General features: G+C 36.0%; 1 protein-coding gene across 10 annotated transcripts in view; it reads left to right on the top strand.

Moving 5' to 3' along the window:
* Nucleotides 1-5,564: 5,564 nt before the first annotated feature.
* The window catches only part of LOC129239521 (A disintegrin and metalloproteinase with thrombospondin motifs 12), a 33,132-nt gene continuing 21,942 nt past the window's right edge, over nucleotides 5,565-16,754 (top strand). For 5 of the 10 annotated variants that reach the window (XM_054875062.1, XM_054875061.1, XM_054875058.1 and 2 more), the window contains exon 1: nucleotides 5,701-5,984. The gene's annotated coding sequence lies outside the window, so the exon portion shown is untranslated. Of the gene's footprint in view, nucleotides 5,582-5,700; nucleotides 5,985-6,048; nucleotides 6,064-6,382; nucleotides 6,772-16,754 lie in introns of those variants that run through there. The other 5 variants (XM_054875055.1, XM_054875056.1, XM_054875052.1 and 2 more) reach the window with 4 other exon arrangements.

Raw genomic sequence — 16,754 nt, 5'->3', positions numbered from 1 at the left:
ACAGTTAACATGTGTCGACCTAAAAGAGAGCCAAAGGAGTCCGGGATGTAAATATCCTTGCAGAAAGTATTTCTGTTCAGACCAGGAAAGCACACTTCTCACAAAACGAGAATTCTCGCGACAAAACGAGAATTCTCGTTTCCCGATGCGAAAGTGTTAACATAAAATCCGACGAATATACTCTAATTAATTAAGTAACTACTAATTTTTCGTATATATTGTGCATACAGTCTGCCTAATAGAATCGGGACCGCCATAACTTAAGGGGTTATATACCTTGTGAGCCCGAAAAAATGGACGATTGTTTAAATTTTTTTTAAATATATTTTAGAACTTTTATTCAAAGGAGGCGTTTATGATACTGAAGGATAACTCTCGAAGAATACATTTTGGTGTTTTTATTTTAAAAAATGTTATTATTTATTGTTGATATCGCTCCTCCCCCGAATCGCCGTTTTTTAGAAGAGGCTTGCGGTGATCACGGTAGCGTATGAGCAGCTCCACTGAAATCAAAAAAATTAAATGATAATTGTAGAAAAATGGTTTTCGTGAATCTGAACAATTTATTTACCCAAAAAAACTTTTCTCGACAAGAAAACCGCTTTGCACCAATTAACGATTTTTGAGGGGTTGAAAAATTAAAAAAAAATGTATGCCAGTGCACTATGCAAATATTTATAAAAAGTGAACTGTTCAGATTCACGAGGTTGCAACTTCGAATAATTTAAAAAAAGTTTATACAAATCGGTCAAATAGTTTTTGATAAATAATGATCACCGCGACGGTAATTTTCAAAAAAGTTTTGCGTGAACTTCATTTATGGGTAAGGTCGCGCGTTTCCAAGGTCTGTAAGTTTCGTTCTAGTGCTACGATCTTTATGATTTTTTGAATTTATATTTTTAAGATGATGTACTTTTAGAATATGCCATAAAAAAAATTTCGATTTTTTAGTCCAACACAAGGTGTATAACCCCTTAAAAACTATTTGAACAATTCGATTCGATGGGTGAATAATATTTATTAAGCCCAATATATTCAATAAAATGTTTGACACCATTATTAGCTATAATCGCTTCGTGTCAAGTTCAGGTAATCGGTTCCAGATCTACATTGACAACTGTTTGACCGCGCATTTGATTTCTTTTGAGTTTGTTTCTTAACTGCTGCCCAAACTTTTCCATAGGGTTGGCATTAGGCGACTCTCAAAGCCAACTAAACATTTCAGTCCCACTTTGTTGTTTCCTCTCTACACAGCTTCCGCTTTGATGCTTGGGATCGTTGTCATCCTGAATGTTACTTGTAGTCATGATTCAATTATAGAAGATTAGGAAAGTAAGCAGCTTTCTCGCCCCCTCTTGACAAATCGGTTCCCTTATGTGCCTGGTGCCTTCTATAATTCAATCATGACTTGTAGTTACCTTTTATAAGGCACTATATTTTATAAGGGTGCTGGGAACGTACGCTCCTTGTTGGAAATATCAAATGGAGAACGAATTGGTTGCATGTAGTGTCTTTGATTGACATCAGTTAGCACGATGGACGTCTTCGTTGAACTCGGCCAAGGTCGCTTAAGCTGCTACTGCGCTAATGAAGAAAAATAGCAATCCCGTTTGTTTTTCCTTCTTCTAGTCTACTTATAGGAGAGCCCAATCATTCATATATTGTGACGAATCATGAACACTCATGAAACGTCTGGCAACACTACCCGACGTATGGAGTACTAAAAAAACATGAATGTTGGATGACAAGACAGAAGTTGCCACATCTATAAACTACAATTAGTTGTTAAGTATATAAACAGAGGTGCCTACACACAAGATATACGTTTATAAGTTGAACGTGTGAACCTACAAAGTAACATAAAGTGAAATTAAATAGAGTAAGCAAGTTGTGTTGCCATTAGTTTGCGTCTTTTATCCGATGAAGTGATCGACTTCAAAGGAATTATAGAGAGACGTTTTATTTGACAAAAACGTAGCAATATAATAATTTAGGGCCTTATAACCACATCTTGGCGACTCAATTAGTCGGATATGCGATCTATTATTATTATTTTTTTTTATTGTTTAATATGTATTGTCACGTTATTATGGAGCTAAAGGTAGTGGTTCAATTATATGGGCCGACTTTTTGAATACTTCTTCCTTCAGATTAGCCCTTTTGTCACGAATTTCTTCTTTCAAGCTGAGGAGTCCAATTGTCCCGTTCCTGTTGTGATAGTGTATGACTACACCTCAAAGGTTAATAATTTTGTATCTATAGAAAAATTGTTTACGAATTACGTTCAAGGAAATATTTTTAAAATAACTCTTTGGTTTTATCATTGAGTTAAAAAGAGATCCAAGAAGACAAGACAAGGTTCGACACCAAAAAGGCCGTGTTTACGAATGAGCTTACAAATGAACGATAAACTTTTTTAAATGTTGACAAAGTGATGAAGTCATGTATTTCTCACAAGTAATTTCAAAGTTGTGTAAAAAGTAAAATATTTCGAACATCTTGAAATATATTTACCAAAGCTTCACTGTATTACTCACGTTTATGCTCAAGTATATCTCTCTTCCAGAGTGTATATAAAACAAATCGTAAATAACAGAATATGGTCCAATCAGTCGAGCCCCGCATCGAAGCAGTGAGAATAAAAGTTGAGCACGGCTGTAAAGCCCTAACAAAGTGGCGCTTACTCAACCGCAGCGAGTAGAGCAAAATCATACACCGTCGTAGGAGAACATGCCAATAGTGTACATAAGTACAGTATACTTATATATACATACATATGTGTATGTATACTCTGTAGTAAAACGGATAGTTTTTCCAGAGGAAGAGGAGTAGCTCTTTTGGAGACGGAACTAGATCACTCTTTTAACTATGATATTTACCGCCTCTATTGCATCTGTAAAAGGCAAGAGCAAGAGGATCACGATCGCCTTAACTTAGGTATGGAAACAGACATAGGTACCGGCTAACGCTGTATCAAGAATTTCCTAGTAAATTTGGTAGTAGTCAGAACTACACGGTGTTTCGATAAGACTGCAGATATTATTTTATAATTAAATTGTCGAAATTTTGTTTTATTTTATCAAGGTTTTTAGTCTATGGCCAAAACTTTTTGAAATAGTTCGGATTGAATATCATTTATAGCTCGTTCTTCAGCTTTGGAATCAAATCGGGCTTATTGGCATAGTCCAGGGGTCGGAAGAGTCAAATATTACGATTTACAAATTTTTAAAGTTTTTAAGGAGCCACAAATTTTTTTCTTTTCAACAATAAATAGTACTCGATAAATAAAACTTTTAAATAAAAAAATATCTATTTATTTATAATATAAGTAGCGCGTTACGCAACAAATTAGATAATTATATATGGCACTATTAGATAATTACTTATTATTTAAGTCAAAAATTTACTTAAAATACAAATTTACTTGAAATAAAAAAAATACCGGCAACACTAACTTGGACTTCAATAACAAAGACTTGAGCAAACAAATTGAACGCGAGCGATGGCTATGCATGGGTTTAGAAAGTTTGGATAAATTTGGCTCATAATGTGTTGTTTTAAGTTTCAAACACGGCTCTAAATTTGCATTTGTTAGTTGGCTTTTACTTTGCTTTTAATTGTATTCATGCAAGAGAATGCTTGTTCGCACGAAGATAGTCAGCACTCCAAATGCCAGCTTCTTCACCTCTCTGTAGCCATCTGGAAGACTATTCCATGCGTCGAATCCCGTCATTTCTGGGTCTCGAACTCTTCCAACTTGTTTTTCAACTCTGTAAACTTTCCACTCCACAAAGCTTTACTTTTTAAATCGATCAATTGCATTTCTAGAGATCCAGTATCAATTCCAAATGACTCAATGTGGATTTTGCTACCATTTGTGTTGATGAATTTGAATATTTGTTAGAGTTGTTTTGTTGGTTTGGAATTGCTCAAATCTGTCAGCAAATTCAGCCTTAAGTTTTTCTATAACTGTGCTGAAGTAATTCGTGTCAATGATTGCACTGGTTTTATCGCGATAATGCTTTAGAGATTAAAAATGAAATAATCAACTGCTCTAATATGTTCTGCCAAAAAAAATTAATTTTTCTTCAAAACAAACGAATCATCCTACCAAAACAAGGGGTGGATTCCCCTTTCCTTGCAGTTTGAGGTTCAGGATATCTACCATAAAGGAACACTTTTCATCACGTAGTTGTAGAGAAAGAAGTTTATTGGTGTCGAATTGTAAGAACTCAGCGGCCATTTGACATCGTTATTTCGTGAGATAATACGTCTTCATTCAATAGATGAAAGAATTAAATCTGCTATAGATGAAATAAATAAATCTGCTAATAGGAAGTACTGTTCAGATCAAAGGTTTTATCACGAATGCAGAAAATCAAGATGTATAAAACTTTGATACGTCCGGTTCTTACTTATGGTGCTGAAATTTGGACACTGAAAGCTAACGATATAAACCAGCTATTGCGATTTGAAAGATCCATAATGAGAAAAATCTACAGCTACGGCTTGAAAATGGCACGTATCGCATCCGTTACAACAATGAAATTGAAAACCTTATTGGTGGTGGAAACGTAATACGCTTTATTAAAGTGCAGCGGATTAGATGGATTGGCCACATCATAAGAATGCCCAACGAAAGAATCCAAAAAAGGTGTTTACTTTGCGTCCAATTGGAGGAGGAAAGAGAGGCCAACCAAGAAAGAGATGGCTTGATGACGTAGAAGCAAACTTAAAAGCGATGAACTTTCGTAATTGGATAAATGAGGCGAGAGAGAGAGACTGAATTGGAGGAGGATTGTTGATGAAGCTATGGTCCACCACAGACTGTGAAGTTAAGAGAGAGAGAGAGATCTTCATTCCCAATACGGCCGTTGTTTCATGCGTTGGGTGGTAAGTGCCGCCGCCCTTTTGAAATCATATATTGTCCAAACCAAACAGCGACTCGTTGTGGGTGTAGAGTGTTTTTTAATGGCATTTGAATTTGCAGAGGTTTTGCTTGTTAACGCGAAATGCACTTCTTGCAGAATGAAAATTTCATAAAACGTTTGGATCACTGTTACGCGTTGCACAACTGAATATCGCTCCATGCACAAGTTTGCCGAAACCTGCACTGCCAATTGTCTGAAGAAAAATAAGTTCATTAGCATATAAGAAAAAATTGCTGTCAAAGACCTTTATCACCCTTGATTCACCCTATACATATATAGGACTAGTCTTCTTTATGAACCTGTTTCAGTTTTTACTACAGGGTAATGGTGTTGATACGAATTGAAGCGCTCTGTTGTTGGGAATAAGTATGGGTGTTGTGCATAAACATGTGTATATATATTTGTATGTATGAAAATGTATGCAAGTATGTACATACACACATACATATACGTGTATATGGAAAAGTATAAGGCGCCATGAAACACGAGCACGACACTTGTATCATTTGTGCTCTTTGGAACTTGGTGGATAAAGCAGCAAAGCACCCGGCAAATTGCATTTGCTTGATCGTTGGGAGCAGAGAAACGGATGGTCTGGTCACACGATTGTGCCATCGGTCTTGATCGCTTGTTTTCTCGATCGCTTGTTTGTATGTGTGTTTATTTAAATATTGAGTAACAATACGTATGTTTTTCGATTGAACGATTGAATGCTTTAAATCAGGCACTTCTGTCTATTTTCACTCAGTAGAATTTTGGAAACCGGGCCGAAAACATCGCGCTTAAACTTGTACGACATTGTGACAGTGACAGTGAGAGTGGCGGTGGCAGTGACAGTGACAGTGACCGTCGATTTGCTAATAAAATAGGAGTGCATTTTGAAACACAGTTAGGAAAGCTGTATACCGCTTCGCATTTAAGCAAATGTAAAAACAAATACATTTGAATGCAATAGGAGAGTTGTGAAAATTAGCTTTAAAGGATAGCACCTTAAATTGCATTCCAATGGAACAGCCAAACACGAACAATTCCAGGAAACAAACAACAGCGACTGTAAGCGAAAACACTAAATGCATCGGTATAATCACGACATTCAAATCTATGCCAGATGCTAGAGCACATATGTATGTTTGTATGTACATATGTATGATTTATTATTTTTGAATCCCTTTCAAAAATTGCAAATACCCTGTGATGGTCAATTCCTTTTGAATGAAAAATATGTGCTAATGCAAATCTGGAGACACATGGATAAAAATAAATATGTACATATGTATGGAAATATGCATATCTCTACAAGCATGTACCATATGTGTGTATGTATGTATGTACATGTGTAGATAAATATTATAGCTTGTGAGAATTTTTGTGACAAATATTGTGCTAATTCCTAATATAATATTTAAAATTTTCCAAACATTCGCAATACAAAAGTGTTCGGCCTTCAACAGGAAATCGAAAACGTGTGACATCGAATTTTAGATTGGGATGCGCTTGTGGCAATTAATAGCTGCACCAAGAACAGTTCAAAATTGTCATTGAAATATGTTGTTACTTTCTTAAACTCAATAAAAACTAAAAGTGATATTCTATTAATCGGTCAACAATTTGATCTTTCTATGGACTACACATTGTTGTTGTATGAAGTTGCACTTATAAAGTCAGAGGTTGTCAAATAGCAATTGCAGTTATCATAAATGGTGTGGTAGTGTACGCAGATGTATGCATTTAGGGATGATAAACAATTGCATGTATTGTTAAATATTGGCTTCAAGGCTAACTACAACATTTTGCGTGGCGCCCACGGCCTCGTGCAGCACAAAAACAGTCCAAAATATCGGTATGTGATACTTAGAAAGGAATTATCTTACTTATCTAATACTAATATTTCCCCCTTAATTGGTCAGTCACGAATATTATACTCCTAGGGTTCGTTTGCTAATTTTATAAGCGTGTATAATTTTCTTTTCTCTCGGCCTAAGCGACTTCTTTCTCTATTACAATTGAACAATGAATGAATTTAGTTTTTGGCTGAAAGAACAATGACGGATAATTAAGAAGTACATGATCTTACGAAACTTTCAACTTAGAAGCTTGAATAGGTGGTATAATGAGAATTATTTTTGTTGACGTACGGGTGCAGGAGAAATACGCAGAAAGAAGAAAAAAGTTGTAAGCAAAATGCATTGTGGAGTAAACGCTGCAGTTTTCCGCCTTTGTATGCTGAAAAAAGCAACTAAAAGGATTTGATGGGTTAAATATATCGACTCTTTTGGATCAGTTTTAGGCAGGTGCCCCTTAACTGCACTTTCCCAAAATGTTGTAGATCAGTAGTAGACTCAGGACTCCGATCAGCCTAGGTGGAACAATTTCGTCTGCAGAGCGTAGCCTTGGTCGTCATAACACTATGGTCATGCCATCAGAAGTCGGTTTCTGACGCTTTTTTGCATTTAGTCCGGAAATGTGTGCCTATAACGGTTGGCTACCGACTTCATTTTTTTTGTAATTTTAATATTTATATTTCCATAGTATAGCGATCTTTCAATTCATTAAAAAACTGCCTACCTCAAATGGTAAATCTACGTCTGGATAGAGCAAGAAAATGGCATCGGAGGTGCGAGATCAGCTCTTCCTCATCTATACAGTTTTTGCAGAAGTTTGCATGTCTGCCTATTAGGTAGTACCCCGATACGATGGAAATCAGTGTGTCAAGACTATGATTATTTTGGCTTAGCAGAGATTCTGTGCGTTTAGCTTTGACAGTTGGCCAAAATTGTCGAGTGATTCTGCAGGTGGTTTCCTTACGCCATTTTTCGATCACTGCTCTTACAATTTCCTCAAACAAAAGTCGAGTGTAATTCTGTACTTAACTTTCCAAATACTTTTTCTTTAGTAGTATTTTATTAAAGCAGTTTCCTCCACTTTACTTGAAGCAACTAAGCACAAATTTAAGTTTATACCAGCCATAAGAATTAATAATGGCCTTAATAGACTTGTGGCTTGTAGATAAATCTGTTAAGTCCAGTCCACAGTGTCGGATAATTGAAATGAAAAGAAATCGAGATGATGTTCGGTAATTAAATTTTGGAACAATGAAACTGTTGTGTCTCCGAGATCTTCTCCCACTTAACACATTATTGGGCGTAAGTGCGGGGAAACCATGTGCAAAATAACAATTTCAATAACAATGATTCTAAATAGATTACAAATAAAGTTGAAAAGTATAGTGTCTTGGGCGATTACATTAAATTAATCTGTAATTTTAATATATTTTTAATAAAGCCGTAAAAGTGCAGTAAAGGCGGCCGCCGTAGCCGAATGGGTTGGTACGTGACTACCATTCTTCGGTTCGAAACTCGGTGAAACACCAAAATTAAGAAAAACATTTTTCTAATAGCGGTCCCCCCTCGGCAGGGAATGGCAAACCTCCGAGTGTATTTCTGCCATGAAAAAGCTCCTCATAAAAATATCTGTCGTTCGGAGTCGGCTTGAAACTGTAGGTCCCTCCATTTGTGGAACAACAACAAGACGCACACCACAAATAGGAGGAGGAGCTCGGCCAAACACCCAAATAGGGTGTACGCGCCAATTATTTATTTATTTTTATTCTAAATAAAGTATTTTTTGTTTTGTAATAAACACACGTTGTATTACCAACTGATTTATTAATTTTGTCAAAAAATTGTTTTATTTTCCATTAATCTGTTTATTGGGTTTAAAATTTTGGCTGCATTATTTTGGCAGTGAGTCATTGTACAAACAAGTATATATTTTATATATATATATATATATGTATAATTGGCGTGTACACCCTTTTTGTGTGTTTGGCCGAAGCTTCTCCTCCTATTTGGGGTGTGCGTCTTGATGTTGTTCCATTTTATGGAGGAACATATTTACAAAGAAGTGGCATACAATGAGTTTGAAATACCTATGCACTCGTATATGAAAGTTAATAGTGGTTCTTCTTCTTCCTTAGCATGACAGTCCTGTGTGGACCCCTGCTTCCGGACCTATCTTCCTCTACATTTCTCGAGCCGCTACTAAGCGCCAGCAGTTTTGCATGTTCATCTCTTTGAGGATCGTCGATAACTGCATCTACCCATATTTTCTTTGGTCTGCCCTTAGTTCGCTTCCATACGGTTGTGTCTTGCAGGCTCCTTTGGTGCTCTTTGTTCTGGCATTCTTTTTAAGTGTCCAAGACAGCGTATTCCGTGGGCTTTTATGTATTTTATGATGTTTTGCCCTTGTAAGGAGTTTCGACTTGAATAGCTTTACATACGCGAAGTACGCCCTATTTGCTGCTTGTAGCCTCTCTTTTATGGCAAGATATTTAAATTAGATCATTGAATGCTTTTTTTAGTGTTGTAACATCTCTTGCGCACGCACATATTTGTATACTGCTGTTGAAGACGTCCTTCTGAGAATCCAAATGACAAATTACATCGTTCACCGTTACGTTGAAAACAAAGGATGACAGCGCGTCGCCTTGTTTAACTCCCGAGATTACTTCATACGAGTCTGCCAGGTCGTTGTGAGCAAGTACTTTGCTGATTGTGTTTTGCAATGCCATATTCACGAAGTTAGTTAACTTTTCTGGGATGTCACTCCTTATAAGCGTCGGTTTAAGTTTGGATCGGTTCAGGCTATCGTTGCTAACTTATTTCGTAAATTGTGATTGGTAGTTAATATTGACTAGGGCAAGTATAATCGCCTTCTAACGGTTGTTTTCTTTAAGGCAATGAAACAAAAAAAATTATAATTAAGACAATCCGCAATATTCTGGCGTTTGGCCAAAGTCTCAATAAATCATTTTAGCTATATGGCTAGTTCGACTGCCTTTTATAAATACCATTTTTCGCCCTGACTGCACTAAACCTGAACCTGCAACATCACTGAACACAATTTTAGGGGCAAAACCTCCTGCGAAAATGTCTACTCTGCATTGATTATGGAAATACACGATTTTTGAATGCTACTTTGGTTATGCCAAAAAGATGTGCTTACTTGGATTAGGACAGCTGGCTTTGCAGATATGCCTCATAATAGTTCTATACTTCTTATATCAAAAATTCTGAATAATACAACAAGGCAAACAATTTTGGGATAATAAAAAATAATTACCTTAAGAAAAAAACTTTTCGAGAGAACTTAGTTTAAATAAAAGATTAATTACTATAGTACATTTTATTCATAATACATTTTTAATGTAAAAGTGATATTTTTCTTTTTGTATTAAAGAATGCAAGTGAGGATTTTTGGGAACTGCAATTCATTGCGATTAGGTTAAAACTAGGCTACCTTTAAAATTTCTGTGTAAAGTAACCGTCTTTTGCAGCGTTCTTCAAAGCTTGTAATTCGTTGGACAAACAATCAGTTGGTAAATGTATCGCCATATTATACATATTACCAAGTAATAATTCCCGTCATCCAAAACAATCCACAGAAGATTGATATTATTATTATTGTTGGCTTAAGCGCCGATTATGCCAAGTCAATGTTTTCCACTTTTTTCTATCGTTGGCTGTTTGTTTAGCCACCGAAGATGAATCAAATAATTCTCTTGGACTAGTGTATTTACCCACTGGGACTGGATAACAAATTTGTATGCACATACATACACACAAATGTATGCTTTCCCGTGTGTGTATATATTTTCCTGAGGCTCGACAACGTAATATCGATATAACACGCGCTTGATCTCATAAGCACAAAAAATCAAAAGCCGCCTACATACACAAAATTGTATGTACCTATATACATATTAATATGATAATACGTAAGTATGGCTGTAGCTACGTCGCCAAATGTATACGCACACGGCTGTTTGCATTCATAGTGTCGCTTGGTGCTTCACGTTTCATTCACAAAATCTATTGCGCGCATGAATGAATGATTGGCTGCCTAAATAACGATAGCTAAACCCGTAGCGAAAGAGTGAATAGTAGATCGAAATGTAGTGGATAAAAAAAATGACCAATTCCATTTTGACATAGTTAATGAATGAATAGACACGAGTTGTTAACTTTTCAACACGTGGCAACTGTACAGGTAAATTCGGAAATAAATTGTAGAACAGAATATTTTACATATTTTAAATCGTACTACTGTTGTGGTCAGTTCTTTTTTAGTAAAATTAAACATATATATGTATATTTATATTTTATATTCAGAATTAGTATTTGAAAAAAATCTCAAATAATTATGTAGGTACTAGCTGCCAGGACTATCGATCTATGGAACTAAATTTTAATTTAATGACCTGCAATAAGTCGCAACCGTTCATAAGGTTGATTCAAGTCCTCAATTAATCATTGCTAGCGAGGCGCTCCTTTACTAACAAATAAGAGTGATGTCACCCTCAAGATAATATTCGTAGAGCGTAACAATCAATCTGTTTCACATCCAAATTCGATTCGTCCGTATTAGCTCACATTACAATGCTTTCTCCATGGGCTAAATATATTCATTTGGGAAGATATTAGCACTCTTTTCTTTTCGTATTATTCTCATTTCCGTTCATGCCTTGACGAAATAATTTAACACGACATGTCAATTTGAAATCACATTTCGTTACATTTGTTATTTTTATAAAAATGTCAGAATGAAAATTCATTCTTATGTCGACTTAGACGCTTATTGCTAAGGCCAAGGCTATCTATTGAAGGTGGTAGCTTTCGAGCAACGACAACAATCAAACATGAGTTTTTAATTTTGAATATACTCGTAACAAAAGTGTATGGAAAGAGGTTGTGTTGTCATACTCTACCGGTTTACCTTTGCATCTCTGTTACATATACAGTGAAACCTCCCTTGGGCGGACACTCACCGTCAGTCAGTTTTTGTCCGTCGAGGAGAGGTGTTCACTCGAAAGAGGGTAACTTCTGCCGTTGCTAGATTTGGTATAGAAAAAAATGTCGGCTCAAGGGAGGCGTCTGGCTAATAGAGTTGTCCGTTAGGAGAGGTTACACTGTATATGTGCTATATATGTATATCTACAAGTTCACTGAAAGTCCACACCATTGTTCTGAACGTCTAAATCGGTAATAAAGCTTAGCATTCCCACTACACAAGCGAAGGTGTAAAAAAATGTTAGTCCAGGAAAAATTTGCGCTTACAGGGGATTTCGTTTGTCAATAGGCAAATTAAGATAAAATACATATTTGAGTATATAATATTTTCAAAGTAATCGCATCAATCTACACACATACATGCATAAGTATGTATGTACAGTAGAAGCCCGATAAGTACAATTGGAAAATTTCAGCAATGATTGCACTTAGCGAAAAATTGCACTTTTGCGAATTTCTCCTGTGGATCGAGGAATACCTAGGGAAAAATATTTTAACTCTATTCAATGCAATTAATGAGCTCAAAAGGTCTATATTCAAGAAAAATGAACACATATTTATTGAAATTAATACAAAGAGATCAATGCGGAAGGACATATGAGTGTGTGCTCCAAAATTCAATTATTTTTTTTGGAAAAATTTTGTTATTTTCGATTGCGTTTTCTCGTAACACTTTTCAAGTGCTTTTGATCCGATATCATGCAAACAAGCGATCTGATTGAATGACAGTACATCGTTCTGTTCACCCCATTTCAAAATTGAATTGACACAGCCAAAAATCGATTCATGCTGGGCTTTTTCGGTTGTTTCGTCTTGAGTAGTATCTTAGGGTTCATTGGCTTTACTATCACCTTCATCTATTCCTAATTCCAAAACCCAATTGCTTGCCCATGCTTGGCTCAACATTATCACAGCGGTTTTCAAATCAATTTTCTTCAATAATTCATGTAATGAAGAATCTTTTTCACTAATTATGGTTTCCATTAGCAATGTTTTGTATTGAATTTTTGTCAAGTTAATAACACCTTGATCCATTGGCTGTAAAATCGCTGTGCAATTGGCCGGAAAATACATCACTTCGATCTCACCACAAACTAATTCTTCTTCGGGCGGATGAGATGGGCTTGATCCAGCAAGAGTAATGCTTTGGGTGGAACATCATTTTCTTTGGCGAATTTTTTCACTTCTTCGACAAAATTATCAAAGAACCACTTTTTGAAAATATCCCGCGTCATCCAAGCAGTCTTGTTGCTAGCATAACAGACGAAAATTTTTAAAACAACGCGGATTCATAGATTTGCCGATCGTTAATGGTTTTATTTTGTGGCTGCTATCACCATTTGCACACAAAAGAACACTGATTCGATCTTTTGAAACTTTGTTGCCTGGAGCACTCTTTTCATCTTTCGAAACGTAGGTTTTATTTGGCAAAAGTTTCCAAAAGAGCCCCGTTTCATCAGCATTATATATTTGTGATGTTACATATCCTTTTTCAGCGATTTTCGCCGTCAATTTTTCCTTAAATTTCTCAATGGCTTCTGGATCACAAGATAACGATTCACCAGTCACAGTCAAATAGCGAAGTCCGAAGCGTTTCTTGAATCGTGAAAACCATCCATCACTTGCATTGAATTGTTCTCTATCCTTTTTTATTTCATCAAATATTTTTAATGCTTTGCTTTTCAATATCAAGCTAGAAACAGGAGCATTTCGTCGCCGCTGATTCATGAAAAACTGGTACAAACGCTTCTCGAGCTCTGGATGATTGTCAAACCGTAAAGTTTTCCGTTTATTTTCAAGTGAAAATGAATTGTATGCATTTTCTTTTAATGAACGGGATTGTTTTTTTATTCGGCAAATCGTTGCGCAATTAACTTTGTATTCGAATGCAAGATCTCGTTGTTTAACGCATTTTTCAATTTTTTGGAGAATCTCATCTCTTTCTTTCAATGTAAGAAAATGTAGATACTTTTTCACTTTTCCCATGATTTTATTTGATGAAAGCAAAAAAAAAATGATTCAAACTCCGAATGATTGTTTTACTCTCAAGAACCAGCTTGAAACTAACGCGTGTTGAATGTCACAAACGATTCGATGCCATATTTTATGATATCAGCGCTACAATTTTACAGTTATTTGTAAAAATCAAAAATCACAAAGCGTGAGAACAGTGTTTTTGGTCGCAATAATTCCGAGAACCATAACTGTGCATAGCTATAAAGCTGTGTCTTCGCGCGTGATGAACGCAAATACATTGCCGTATTAACTAAAAAATTTCTTCGAACAAGAATTCTTTTGCGCCCGAAAATTGCAATTTTTTATTGCTCTTTTCGAGTTTTCTATGGACTCAAAATCGAATTGTACTTTCCGCGAAATTGCAGTTATCGGTATTGCACTTATCGGGCTTCTACTGTATATGAAAAATGACTAGGTGTCAACAAGTAGAGATAATTTGGTCTTAGCGAAGCAGAATGCATGTGATTTAATAATCCATGAATTCTCGTTCTGTTGGTGCGCAATGTAAAGCACCAAATTTGAAGAAGCAACTGCTTGCTGCTCCGCCATGAGTAATCATATCCGAAAACAATGATAGCAACATTTTGAATATGCGGGGGCTGACAAAAGCGAACGTTGGCGTCAAACGTTTAGAGTGAGATCCATATCCGACAGGTGGTAAGTGTAAATGTTCGATTGTTAAATCTCTCGCTTATCTACCATTCCGATTCTCAGCGAAAATCTGAAATGTTAGAATTTATTGCCTACTTAAAATGACGTTTATTAGCGATTTATTTGTATTTATTACGTTCACATATTGTGGGCAAATATTCCGAGTTTTTGCTGCTCTTAGATCATCAACCCTGCAGGAAAGTACAATGCTTAGTTGCTTATGACGTTGCTTTTCATTTCCATGAAGGGGATTTGTGCTTTGGAATATCAATTCATTAGAAACCAAGAGCTTTCAGTACCAATAAAAATGTATCTCTGCTTGAAGTTTAGTTCTATTTAGTATACATGAAAATCTTCCACTTTTTAGGCAAACTTCTTCCCACTCAATCACGCGTGACTTGGTCGCAAATTTTTTACTAGATTGCGCTTTTTGTCTCATTTAAATTGGTGAAATACTAGTCGTTGCCGGTCTGATTTGCATTCACCAAATTAGTATTAATTCCGAAATTGTATGCTTCTGAATTCTGGAGGTTTTCCTTGCCGATATCGTTTGAAGTAGATTGCAGATTTGTTTTTACATATATGCAATTTGTAGTATACGTTTTGGTGCTCTTTTACAAACTAAATCACTTACGGCTTTAAGTCGACTCTAAACGGTAGGCTTGCTTGCACTGTGAGGTTTGCTTCTAAGAAAAGCTACTCTTGCATGCTCGAATGTATATTATTATTAATGCATAAGCTCTTAATATTGTAGGTCCTTCTATTTGTAGCGCAGTACACATTGGAGGAAAAGTGTGGCCGCACACCAAATAAAGGATGTAGGCTCGACCATTGTCTTTCGTTTTGCGCAATTCACCAGACTTAGTAAACCTGCTTTCTTACTAAATCCCTGGAGTAAAATATGTTAAATTTTAGTTTAGTGTGAGTGCATAAATAATAATCAGTATAACTGAAATGGTATTCGTTTTTAAATAACTAAATTCACTTTTACGTTAAGGTGATTTGTACCTCGCTGACTCCGCATTTAGTTTTCTAATGATTCTTGTGCAATTTCATTAATTGTGATCCTTAATTTATAAAATTTCAATAATCACACCCTGGAAATCAAAATGGATGAACTTACGGATGTTTAAATTCAGGCAGTGCCCAAAGTTTTTTTATGAAGTTGTTGCGCCCTGGTATAGGAGGTATCGCACCACATTATTCAGCCGGCACGGCATACGAGTATGTATGTATATCCGAGAGAGCACGAAGGTTTTGCAACACACTACTAAAACATTAACAGACACTATACAGTCCCCAAAGTGACTATTTGCATTGTCAAGGAGTGGAATATTTGTACCATACCTTTTGAAAATTGTCGAGGGCAAACAACTTCTGACGGTGTCTCTTATCGGCTCATACTAAACGATTATTTTCCACCAATAATGAGAGAACATCTATGGCTTCAGGTGCCCACTGCTAGATAGCCCATGGCGATACTGCGAGATTTCTTCCCGAATAAACTGATAAGCCGTTTCGGTTGCCAGTTTCCAAAAGTGTGTCCGACGTAATAGTCAACAAAAAAATCCGCACTTTTCTTCTTTGAAGTTATTGAAATATATAATACTTATACTGTTCTCATCAGTAATTCTTTCTTTATTTAGCTTTAAATGATGGTTGTAGGAAATGTTATGAGCCGGCTCTCTCGAAAATTATACTATGCGACTTGGTCGCTCTCAGTTTTGAAAGGCTAGAATGTATCCCTGGACTGGAGCTTGAGCGACTCCTAAAATTCGCGAATAGTACGCGCATCCCGAGCGATGCATATTTTAGCTAAAAATAAGACTCTGACCCGGTATCGTTATGCACCAAAATGGTCCCTGCGTGGCTTCGGCCAGCCAGTATAACCTAACCTAATCTAGCTTTAAACTCGTAATTCTGCCAACGGACACCATGTACTTACTTACAAACCAAAAATCTTGAGCTTTGGTCAACGTGAGTACGAAGATATTCTTATAAACGTCTCTACTTCAGCTCTACCTAGTGAGTTTAAACAAACTGGAATATATTTTCTAAACATATTTCTTTTTGGGTAATTAAAAATCGGTCCATAAAAACTTTTTTTTTTAATATCTTGTCCACATCTTCTCCTTAAATTATGCGTTTATATTTTTCCAAATGCATTTATTTTAAAGAGGTTCACACAAACCTCGGATATAAACTGAATCGAACCATAAAAACGTGTTTTTGTAATATCTCGACCGATCAGAGCGACAACAGTGAGTTAAATAAACTCATAAACCTTCCCAGACGTACTTAACCCATG

The sequence above is a fragment of the Anastrepha obliqua genome, chromosome 2, assembly GCF_027943255.1.
Source record: "Anastrepha obliqua isolate idAnaObli1 chromosome 2, idAnaObli1_1.0, whole genome shotgun sequence".
Lineage (NCBI taxonomy): Eukaryota > Metazoa > Arthropoda > Insecta > Diptera > Tephritidae > Anastrepha > Anastrepha obliqua.
The sequence above is the reverse complement of the archived record's forward strand: the minus strand, read 5'-3'. Positions and strand labels throughout refer to the sequence as shown.